Below are 12,771 nucleotides of genomic sequence, written 5' to 3'. Positions count from 1 at the left end.
CAGGTCCCACTGGTCCTCGTTAGAAGCTTTGGTTCCTTGTGTATAACTCTTATTTCATTCTTTAAAAACTCTGAGATGACCACAGGGTGCTTGGTGCAGCTTCTTTTTTCTTAGCTTATTTCCCACTTTTTATTCCATAGTTAAATTCCTTGTAGATGTGTTGTTGAAATTTTAATTGTGGTGCCCACCACTGCCTTTACTGCATGGTTATTTCTTCATGGTCAGTTAGGAAGGTAGGTGCATTTTCGGAATGGACATGTCTGAGCATGGCTGTCGTGAATGATCTTGGACAACCTCAAACAATTTCCTGTGTTTGCAGAGGGCCAGTTTGAACGTGGCGGTTTAGCATAACCAAGTGTAAATCGGCAAAGTTCTGCAGATGAGCTACAATATATCCTATTTCCTCTTTGATAGTTGTGTTTCATAATATATAATACTATTATTATTTAAATGACATCGTACATGTTCATAAAGTACTATTGCATGCCTAATGTTAATATAGACAAAAACCAATGATGTATTCGAATTTGAAAGGGATGGAATATGAATGTAATTTCTGGGGCGGTGACAAGGTGGGTTAATAAAAAGTTCCAAAGATGGCGTCACTTCATCGATATACTCCGTGTTACTCGAAATAGGTCCCGCAGTTTCTGAGACGCAGATGCTAGAAAAGCCTGCTGAGATTTGCATTTTAATATTTCCTGAAGGTTCAAGTACATCCAGCTAGAATTTGCAGGAAGAGACTTTCATTCGAGCTCTGCTTTATCCGATGGTCCTTAGGCCTTCAGTGTTAGTAATTGCTTTGAACATCGCTGCGCTCTCTCCAGTTGCCTTTTTAATCACGGTCTGTGCAGCTGCATCATCATAGCTATTTGTCTGTTGCTCTTTCAAGCTGGGACGTTTCAGGCCGTCTCTCTCTTTTTATTTTGTTTTTCAGAGTCAGCTTTGTGTTTGCAGTGTCAAGATTTACATTTGAAAGAGACAGGCAGGGAAAGGAGAGAAGATAAAAACCCCCTTTCCAGAGACCCCTCTTTTTTTTAATTGAAGTGTAGTTGATTTACAACGTCGTGTTAATTTCTGTTGTACAGCAGAATGATTCAGTTATATATATATGTATGTATATTCTTTTTTGTATTCTTTTCCACTATGGTTTATTTCAGGCTACTGAATATAGTTCCCTGTGCTCTACAGTAGGACCTTGTTGCCAAGGGGGAGGGGAGGTGGGGGAGGGACGGACTGGGATGGTTAGGGGTTAGCAGATGCAAACACTCTATCCATTACATAGAGAATGGATAAACGACCTCATTTTCTTTGCGACGAATTTCAGTGACAAGGATGTTGGGCACTGCTCCTTTTCACTTCTGGACGCTTTCAAGAGTGTGATTTTAACAAGGTCTCGTTTTTCTTATTGTCTTTTCCTTTTTTTATAAACATGAACGTAGCCGGGTTAACTATTTCATTCTGTCAAGTGAACATGCAGGACCAACGCCTGGCTAACATGCCGCAGAGCATTTTCACAGGGATGTCACCTGTCTTTCAGTCCCTCAGGTGACCAGGTGTGCTTTAGTGAGTAATGGTGTTGCTTCTAAAGGAGGCTGTTTATACCGCTGACAGCGTGGATTTTCCTATTTTTATAACAAGAGTTTTCCAGCCGGTGGAGGTAGTGTTTTATCCTAATAAAATTAATATATCATGGGAAGTTTCCAATTGTGGGAGTAAAGTGTCTCATGCAAGGGGCACCTCTTTTTAAATCTGTGCAACTAAGGGGATGATTCTGGTCATCAAGGTGAGGCTCACTGGAGGCAGAACAATTTTGGAAAAAAAGAAAGTTCTTGGGTTCAATTTTTTTAAAATAAATTTTATTTATTTTTGGCTGTATTGGGTCTTCGTCGCTGCACGCGGGCTTTCTTTAGTTGTGGCGAGCGAGGGCTACTCTTCGTTGCGGTGCGCAGACTTCTCATTGCGGTGGCTTCTCTTGTTGTGGAGCACGGACTCTAGGCGCGCGGGCTTCAGTAGTTGTGGAGCGCGGACTCAGTAGTTGTGGCTCGTGGGCTCTAGAGCGCAGGCTCAGTAGTTGTGGCGCACGGGCTTAGTTGCTCTGCGGCATGTGGGATCTTCCCGGACCAGGGCTCAAACCCGTGTCCCCTGCATTGGCAGGCGGATTCTTAACCACTGCGCCACCAGGGAAGCCCGGGTTCAATTTTGATCTGTTAAAATTGTGCAGTGGCAAAGTCAAGAGGACAATTGAATATATTCAACTCAAATTCGGTTAGAGATGAAGATATAGGAAGAAATATCGCCTAGACAACGACGCTGATGTGGTAGTGGATGACACCACCCAGGGGCAGAGTGTAGAGTCACAGGAGAGGTCCAGCATTGGAGGAAATCCAGAGTTTCATATGGGCCAGAGGAGAATCAGCCAGAAGACTGGTGGGTGGCGGGGGGCGGGGGGGCGACCAGAGTCAGGAAGAAGGGTGCAGGTGTGTGATTTCAGGAAAGTCAGGGAAGAGCGAGCTTCCAGTGGGAAAGAGGCATCCTCAGTGTGAAGGCTGCTGAGGGTCCAGGCTGAGAATGGCAGAGGGTCCCCAGCATTCAGGAGCCGCCGTGAAAGCCAAGATGCAATGTCCTGGGAAGTGCCTGAATGGTGGACAAGGGGAAACTCTCAGAGACAGTCACCTGGGGGGGAAGGAGAGTGAGGGGTGGTGACTGAAGGGGGAAGGGGGTCGGGGAGTGGGTTTTCTAAGCGATGAGAAAGATTGAAGTAGCTGTTGGGAGACAGCTCTTTACGGCTCTCTCAAATGTCTCATGTCTGCAGGCAGAGGCATTGGCTGCCTTTGCTCTGAACTGAGTAGTGAAGAGCTTTGCAAGGTGCAGCATTTTCCTCTGAGCCAAGGACAGATCTGTCCAGTGTCCACTACAGAAGGTAATGTCTCCCTCTGGGACAAAGCTCAGGCAGGCGTCATGCCCATCATAAAATACCTGGGCTCCTGAAATGCACCCCGTGATGAATGCAGGTATTACTTGAGCCTCTTCCCCTGGCCCTGTGAGAATCGGGCTTCGGGCTTCGGGGAACAAAGGCGAGTAGGCCAATGTTGATGTTGCCTGCTGTGCTCTCAGTGATAAAATCGTTTGTCTTGGACCCAGGAGTTTGTGTCTTCTTGCATCATCTGTAAAACTGTGGTAAGCTCCTCGTTTGTTTGTAAGACGGTCCTAGTTATAGAAAGGGTTTGGCATTTACTACTTCAAAGAAATAATTTTCCCTCAAAGTCTTATGTCAGTATATGTGTGCGTATGTGAACTTCTCATTTTCCGCCAACCAGATTACTCTGAAGGAGGCTCTCTTTCATGTATTGCACATTCTGCTCTTGAATTGACTCCTCAGCCGCTGTAGAAAACAGTATGGAGGTTCCTCGAAAAATTAAAAATAGAATTACCACGTGATCAAGCATTTCCACTTCTGGGTTTGCATCTGAAATAAACAAAAGCACTAGCTCGAAAAGACCTCTCTGCCCCCGTGTTCATTGCAGCGTGATTCATAATAGTCAAAATGCAGAAACAATCTAAGTGTCTACCAGTGGCTGAAAACACACACACACATATATAGATAGATATATAACATTTTCTTTATATATATGAATATTATTCAACTATAAAAAGGAAAAAAATCTTGCCATTTGTGACAACATGAATGGAACTTGAGGGAATTAGGCTAAGTGAAGTAAGTCAGAGAGAAAGGCAAATACTGTATGATCTCACTTATATGTGGAATAAAAAAGAAAGAAAGAAAGAGTTCATAGACACTGAGATTGGTGGTCGCCAGAGGCAGGGGCTGGGGGAAGGGAGTCAAAAGGTACAAAATTCCGGGGGCTTCCCTGGTGGTGCAGTGGTTGAGAGTCCGCCTGCCGATGCAGGGAACGCGGGTTCGTGCCCCGGTCCGGGAAGATCGCACGTGCCGCGGAGCAGCTGGGCCCGTGAGCCATGGCCGCTGAGCCTGCGCGTCCGGAGCCTGTGCTCCGCAACGGGAGAGGCCACAACAGTGAGAGGCCCGCGTACCACACACACACAAAAAAGGTACAAAATTCCATTTACAAAATAAATAAGTCATGGGGATTTCATGTACATAGTGACTATAGTTAATACCATCTTACATATTTGATATGCTAAGAGAATAAGTTTTTGAAAGTTCCCATCACAGGAAACAAATGTCTAACTATTTATAGTGACAGCTGTTAACTGGGTCTGTTGTCGTGACCATTCTGTAATATATACAAATATCAAATCATTATGCTGTGCATCTGAAACTAGGAATCCGGATCCTGCAAATTCATCCTCCACAAAATTTACCGTTTGCCTTGAACTGAGAAGTACTGTCATAATTTTCAGAAAAATAAACTTTTTTGTTCATTTTCAGTCAGAAAAATCATTAAAAATTTTTTTTGCTTTCAATTTGGAATTTATTTATTTAGTTATTTTTTGCGGTACGCGGGCCTCTCACTGTTGTGGCCTCTCCCGTTGCGGGGCACAGGCTCCGGATGCGCAGGCTCAGCGGCCATGGCTCACGGGCCCAGCCGCTCCGCGGCATGTAGGATCTTCCCGGACCGGGGCACGAACCCGTGTCCCCTGCATCGGCAGGCGGACTCTCAACCACTGCGCCACCAGGGAAGCCCATAAGTTGATTTTTCTTACTTGTGAAAAGTATATTCAGTCACTCAGTAATACTGATTTCTGTTCAAGAACCCTATAGTCGAGTTGGAGAGAAAAGATGAACACACAGGAGGAGAGGCAAAGAATTTTCCTCTGAAAACTGGTTGGTATAGCGTGCTCTAGGATCTCAGAGGGAAAAGAATCAACAGAGGGTAGTCCTGGAGGGCTTTACGGAGGAGCTGGGAATTGAGCTTGTTCTTAACGGATGGTTAGTATTGGAGCAGCTGGAGACAACAGAGGGAAGGTGTTGTAGATGTGGAACAAGACGGATAAAGTGTGGAGGTGAGTAGAGGGCTGCGTGCTTGTCCCAGCCAATCCTGATGAACTCAAGTGATAAGTTCAGAACCGCTCCCATGGGGGTGTCATCTCCATCCTCAAGGACCCCAGGAGTGGAGGCATAGGACAGGTGGTGAGGAACGAGTGCAGCCCTGTGTCACGGGAAAGGTTCACCCACTGCACCCAGATGCCGAGGGGGAGGGGCTCCGTGGAGGGAGGGATGCTCAGGCGGGGACAGCGCTGCACAGATGCAGGGAATGGGGGGCGGGGCTGGTGTGAAAGCTATTCGAGCTCAGCCCCGCGCGTGCCCGCACAGAGAGAGGCGGCCCCACCTGGGTCCCTGCACAGGACGGGCAGGTGGAGAGGGCCAAGCCAGAGACGCATGCCCAGTACTAGGGCGCGCCCCTGTATTTCATTAATCCTTTAGCACTTCCCTTAAACAGGTCAAATCCCTCCCCCAGTCTGCGGGGTTTACCGATTTTTGTGGTACAGAATTCTGCTGAGTTACTAAAAATCCATTTCCAATTTATAGGAGCGAGATACGAAACAGCTGTCACTCAGCGTTTCTTTATTGACCGAGGAAGTGGAAAAAAGGCTTCAGAAAACAGAGGAGAAGAGGAAGAAATTACATGAATTCTTCAAACCGTGGCCCTACAGACAAAGCCTTTTTCCTGCTCCACTTTCCAAGTGTTTGGTGGAGGGTCAGGAGATGAGGTTTTTGTCTGCTTTCATTTCATTTTCCCTGAGTCTGTTTGACTCGGGTGCTAGAGGTGGGCTGAGCTGGTAATTTATGCTTTTGGAAGAACATCAAACATCAAGTAGCTCGTTCCCTTCCGTCTCTGAAAGGACCAGGCAGTTCATTAGGATGGGCCTGTGGCTTTGATGTGAAGCAGGGAAATCTTAAGGAATTCAGGACTTTTCAATACAGAGAATTTTTCAGAAGGAGATCTAATTCAGTTGTGCTGTGAGTGACTCTAAATAGCAAAAACAGCTGGACCATCAAGGCCACTGGATCTGAGAAGCGCAGCTTTAGATGTGGATGGCGGCCTGAGTGCTCATCCCTAAGGCTCCCTCCATCTCCAGACCCCTCCCTGTGCGAGCCTATGGTACTTTGTTATGTCGGTGTATCGGGCTGGTCGGGGCTGGTACTTACATCACAGGAGAACTGGACACCGAGACGCTTCCTTGGAGGCCCACAACTTGGGGCAACTGCTTGCCTATGGGACGGCTTGTCCACTGCGGCTCGTAGAGTGGAAATCGCCTGGCCTCCCAACACTGGCTGGTTTCTTGAGAGATGGTAACAGCCGAGACTATTAATTCAGGGCTACATCCAGCTGTGAGTAACAGAAATCTGATCTAGGGTGGCTTAAACCAATTAGGGGTTACATTTCCCCTGTAACGAGACGACCAGAGGCAGCATCCCAAAGCTAGTCCAGAGATTCACGATGTCATCAGAGACTCAGGCTCTTTCCGTTGCTCTGGTGACCTGCGCAGAGCAGGTGACGGGCTTTTCCCCTGTGCTTAGAATGTGGCTTCTCTGCCTGCAGCATCGGGTACCATTCCTGCTGGTAGGAAGAGTAGGGAGCCAGCACCTGCCAGCGATCTTGTCCACCCAGCACTCCCACTCTCACCCACCGGCCAGGACTGCGCCTTCCCTCCTGAGGCAGGCTGGGAAACTTGGTGCCTTGGGGGCACACACCAGTGCCCCCAACAAAACGAGGCGGACACAGGGAAGGCAACTAGCAGTGTCTAACCAAAAAAAAAAAGAACTCACAGAGCCAAACGCAGGCAAGAGGGAAACAAAAAGCAAAAGCACAAAACCCTCACCAGCAGATGTGGCCATCAGAGGGGGGAGGCTGAGTGAAGCGCTTGGGCGGGGAGAGGGCTGCCACTGAAATTTAGCCGGTAAAGAAGTTACAGCTTTCGGGCAACAAGAAGGACCAGGAGCAATTCAGGGGGTTTGATTAGGTCAGAACAGAGGTTTCTCGAGCTAAGACACATGATTTTTAAAGGATTTATTTCATAAAATGCAGGAGAGGATGTTCACGTCACTCAAAAGAACTGGCTAGAATTTGAGTGTTGCAGAAGAGAAAAGAAGGACTTGGGGCGGCGTGTGGAAAGGGCTTATCAGCTCCCAGTAGGATGAACTTCTTTGGAAAATCCTGAATCACAAAGAAAATCTTATAAAAACCAAGATCTGGACAGAAAAAGTTACTCACCAGGACAATGGCCTTGGGGAAGTGTCTGCAGGACCGGAAGCCAAAGGTAGTGGGTTCACACCTGCAGGCCTCAGCCCTCTCCTGGCGGGAGTGAAAAGGGCCTTTGCAGATGTGAAAGGGTTCCACGAGGATATCATGGAATATATTTAGGGAAGTACACTAATCAGATCAACTGCTTGTTCCATAATTAGGAGAAACTAGAAACTATGAAGATTGTGAGTTTAAACTAGCAATTACAGTAAAAGTAAATCGTTGAGGGACTTCCCTGGAGGTCCAGCGGTTAGGATTCCATGCTTCCAATGCAGGGGGCACGGGTTTGAACTAAAATCCCACAAGCTGCCCAGAGTGGCAAAAAAAAAAGAAAAGAAAAAATAGAGAAAAGAAAATATTTAGAAACTTCTGTTGATCATTAAAGGGGAAATAAAGTGAAAATTTCAGTATTGCTCTGAGATGTTTTTACAACCAATTCAGTTGAAGCTTCCCACCTAAATTAATGGGACCGTTTCTTCATATGCTCAGATAAGAATTCTAGGGATTCGCTGTGACAAACATTCAAACAGAGAAAAAGCCCTCAAAGTCAGGGTGAATGAAGAGCACTAGATTGCAGAGGTTTGTGGGAGAAAATGCAAATGCAGAATTTAACGTAGGTAAAGGACGTAAGGGAGAAACGTAAGGGGAAACAGTTCCGTATTCACCTGCTGGTCTTTCCCGAAGACCTGGCCCATGTGAGGCAGGGAACAGGGGCAGGAAAGGAGAGGTTGAGGATCAGGGGAATCCAGGGGCTTGTTGATGGCTAGTCACCCTTGACGCGGGGTTCTGGAGATCCCAGCTGGGGGCCTGAGAATAGGAGCAGGGATGGCAGAAGATGCAGGAAGTGCAGGCGTTAACGCACAGACGATGAATGGCAAGTGTAGGGTACACCCGCTACCACAGCCCGCACCAAGTCCAAACGGCGCTAAGAGATCACGGAGCTCTTTCCGCTGAGCACAGCCTTAGCCTCAAAGTCCTTTGAAACACGTGTCTCCAGGCAGCCCCTACTAATTGGTCAGAATTGGCACAGAAGATGAAAAGTGACACAAACACATCTTTGTCTTCACTACGTTGGTCCAAACTCATGGCATCCAACTTTCCCATCAAATGCAGAGGTGCTGGCCCTCTGCCTGCTCGCCCTGGGACTGGGCCTCCCCCTGCTCTGCTCTGCATCCCAGGGAATCATGTTCCCCAGGTCTCCCTGCCTCTGGCATTTATGCGGGTTCAGCCAGTGGGAGGCACCTGCCCGAGACTGGAGGGCAGGTGGGGGGCTGGGCGTGATGCCGGGGTGTTTTCCCTCCTCCCCTCGGCTTTGTGGCGTTCCTGGCGGGACCAAGTCCCCTCGATGGGCCTGGGCGCCCCGGGAAGGCCCTGGCTCTGTGGGCTCAGCTCTCACCTGCTGGCCGGCTGCAGTTCTGGCCTCTGGATCCTGGACCCCATCCGTCATCCCTCTGGCCCAAGGAGGGACAAACCGCCTGGTTTGCCTGGCCACCCGCGCTTTGGGTCCTCAGCTCTTTTACTGCCCGCGTAACTGATTCACAGAGTTCAGTGCCTCTGTTTGAAGCGTCTTCTCGATGACCCCTGGCTGACTCACCTGTGTCATTCCTCCCCTGTCTGGATCCACTTTCCTCTCTGCTCACCGGCAGGTGACCTCCCATCACGCGTCAATACTGAGTCTATCAGTGTGTGCAGTTGTGGGCCCAGGAGAAGAGGGATGGATTAGGGACAAGAACAAGATGGAGGCTGGACTTGAGAGAAAAAGACTTTTCCATCCCCGTTGACATTCCAGGCAGTGGCTCTGGACAGCGTCCCTCAGTGGAAGTTTCCTTCTGAAGACACGACACTGTCACCTTCCCCCCACTGGCCCAGGCAGGCTGGAACTGTGATTAGTGCTCTACATGAGCAGAGAGAGCTAATGAAAATCTAGAATGTACTGGGGAAAGGACTTGCCATTCCTCTACTTGATGCCCGTTTCACAACTTCTTGGAGAAAGACAGAGTAGTGGGGACCATGGTGTCAGCTCAAAACTGAAAACTGTCTTTCTGTCTCTCTCCCTCCATCTCCACCCGCTTATTCCATCACAGCTGGAAAGGGTCCGAGAAAAAGGTAACAAAGACAACGGCCTAGACGTTCTTCAAGTCCACCTGGAAATTTTCCTTCTGGTTAAAAAAGCCCACAGGAAGGACGATGACCTTCTTCTGGTATCGCGTTTCCTTCTGCGTCTCTACGCGGTTCCTATTGTGTGAAGATAACTTTTTAGTGGGTTTTGAGGCACCTCGGATTTTATTCGGTAACATATAGAAATGTGGTTTCTAAAAATTCATTATCCCTAAAGGATGAAGTTGACAATGTCAGCTGACTTTGATTTTAGGCAACAGTGAGTAATTCTGCTACCTCAGCTTCTGGAATGATCATATCTGCAAATTCTCTTCTAAATCAGTTATTCTCCATACAAGAATAAGTTTTTCTTTATTTTTCATTTTAGGAATAGCATTTCTCACTTAATAGAGCTTTCCTTTCCACACGCATTCTTCTCCCGCCCCCCCCCCCCAAATCAGAGAGAATAGGACCCTTGAAAGAAGAAAATCACATTTGTCTGACTTGTCTCCTGAGGGCACTTCTAGCCAGTGTGGCTCAAGGACAAGGGAGCTCCTGCAAAAGGTCTTATTGGGCTGAGGAATCAAAGGTCAGAACTTGAATATTGGAAAAAATTCAGTTTATGTTTGCAAAATTGAATTTGAGATACTTAAAGCTATTAAATAACATGAATAGAAGTAACTTTGTATATGTTATGGTTAAAAAGGTCCCGAGTTGTGTGTGTGTGTGTTTTGTTTCGTCATTGGGCTTTTTTTTTTTTTTTAGTCAAACTGATCTGGTTTTGAACCCCAGTCATTTTGCCAACATCTCAAACGTCACATATGTGCTTTTCACACTCATTCTGCTAAATTCTTCTGGGATATACAGCCAGGTGTCTGTGGGAAGTTGAATCCAGGGGGAGGGGGGAGCAGCTTGTAGCAGCCCTTGTAACTTTATTAGTAAAGGTCTTTCTCCCTTCTGTTCTTTTATCCACTTACGGGACATTAAAATATTGACATATGTCATCAGCTTCGAAATAGCTGATGGTAGTTTCAAAACAGCCTTTTTCTAATGAGTAATGTGACCCCAGGTGCTTGCCACAGGGCTTGATGGCGGCTGGTGGTGACATTGCAGGGTGCTGGGTGATGAGCCAGCCTGTACTGCTGCGAATATCTGGGGGGCTCTGATCCCCTGTCATACCTGGATCACATAAATGAATAAACACAAAGCAGGACATGGATTTCTTCTCTGCCCAGCCACTCTGTCAAAGCCCATCTCTTCCCACTAGAGCACAAGACCTCCTAAATATTTTTAAAATTTGCTTTTTGTAATTATATTCAATAGATTTTTAAAAAATGTGTAAAATTAAGTACAATTAAGATAAGATATAAACCACCCATTTTCCCACCATGCAGAGATAATCGCTTGTTCTAATTATTTTGGCATATTAAAATATTTTTAAGTCATCTATGTATTTACGTATGGCTCATATATGTGCATATGTATATAAATGTGTAAGTAATATATGCGTATGTGTGTGTACATACATAAGAAAGAGATTTTAATTATACAGTTTGTATCCTATTTGTTGACCTTAACATTATACCGTGAACTTTCTCCAATCTTATTACTTGTCTTTTTAGCCATGGTTTTCATAGCCGTGTGGAATTCCCTGAGGCTTTGTACTCGGTGGTGTGTCAGCAAAGTTGGGTTGTAGAAGAGTGAAGGACATTTCCTTGGAAATACTATGAATTCACGGTGGATGTCCCCATGTCTTCTGCATAGGGCAAGCCCCAGTGTTTTTCCTTGCAATTCATTTTGTTCCTCAGACAGAAAGGTTAGGTGAAACAATTACAGACTTTGGGTTGAGAGGACCTGAACTCAAACCCTGCTCTGTCGCGACGCGCTTCGTCCAGTCAGAGTCTCCTGGGGCCTCAGTTTCCTTGTGTATCAAGTCGGGGTGAGGATCCCTCCCAAGGGTGTTGTTGAGGATCCATGGGATCACATTGGCCCAGAATCTGCTACACAACGGGTGCTCAGCGCCAGCTTCAGTGCTGATTCCTTTTTCCAGATTTCTTTTTCCTTGGGGAAGGGTGAGGGTGGCTGGTTTTCAGAGTCTGATTATGTGTCTCATGACGACCGTTAAGTATGGTGGTCCGGGGGGCCTGGCAGCTCAGTGGTGTCCTAGTGGCCTCCTTCAAGAAGCCAGTGACACAGAAGCATCGCAGCAACATGAGCGAGGGCTGTGGAACCCGCTGCTTGGATTAGATCGCGCTCCTGTCACGGACCAGCTTTCTAATTCTTACTAAGCTATCCTGTCTTCCAGTCTCTCGGAACCACGAATACCCCTTCTATCTCAAATTTCATTTCAACGTATCAATATAACAAAATTACTGAGATATTTTACGTTCATCTTTTCACGCTAAGTCTTAGAAATCCAGGGTGTATGTTACACTCCACGTCTCAGTTCTGAGGCGGCTCAGCTGTTCGGTACCCTGCTGAGGCTTGTGGCTGCTGTGTTCACAGTACACATCAAAGGGTCACTAGTTTAATGACAGCATTTTTTTGTTTTTTTTTTTTTTAACCGGTACGCGGGCCTCTCACCGTTGTGGCCTCTCCCGTTGCGGAGCACAGGCTCCGGACGCGCAGGCTCAGCGGCCATGGCTCACGGGCCCAGCCGCTCCGCGGCATGTGGGATCTTCCCGGACCAGGGCACGAACCCGTGTCCCCTGCATCGGCAGGCGGACTCTGAACCACTGCGCCACCAGGGAAGCCCTGATGAAAGCATTTTTGTTTGTAGTGGTTCACAAAAGACAGGTGCAGCTCATGCCGAATGATGTCTTAGATTGGATGAAAAATGGTAGTTTTCACCTTGTGTTGAGAAGGGGATTCAAGACAGGAATTAGTTACGGAGAAAATAAAGTTACTTTTCTTTTTTTGGTAACCATTTTTAAATGGGAAGAATAGTTAGTTTGCAATGTTGTGTTAGTTCCAGGTGTAGAGCACAGTGATTCAGTTATATGTATATATTCTTTTTCCGATGCTTTTCCATTATAGGTTATTACAAGGTATTGAGTAGAGTTCCCTGTGCTCTCCAGCAGGTCCTTGCTGGTTATCTGTTTTACATATAGTAGTGTGTATCTGTTAATCCCAAACTCCTAGCTGATCTCTCCCCTCCCCTCCCGAGTCACATTTCTTCTACCTACCTGGAGTGTAGTTAGATGACAGCTGTCCAGATCCCCCTGCCTGCCCGTTATTCCGGATGAGCTCCGAGTCAGCCTCTCTGGTCCCTACAGAGAGGCGGCGGCTGTACCATCTCTGCTGGCTTTTCTTCTCCTGGGGTCCAGCGTGGCCGCCAAGGCTTCCGAATATTTCCTCCGGGTTTGCCAGTGCCCTGCTGGGCTCCTTCAAACAGGCTTTGTAGATGAGAACAATCCCCCACCCCTTCGTGTCAGCATCACGTTAA

Source organism: Delphinapterus leucas, chromosome 13, assembly GCF_059928025.1.
Source record: "Delphinapterus leucas isolate spDelLeu-1000000601 "Yukka" chromosome 13, BTC_Dleu_Yukka2, whole genome shotgun sequence".
Classification (NCBI taxonomy): domain Eukaryota; kingdom Metazoa; phylum Chordata; class Mammalia; order Artiodactyla; family Monodontidae; genus Delphinapterus; species Delphinapterus leucas.
This window is presented reverse-complemented; position numbering follows the sequence as displayed.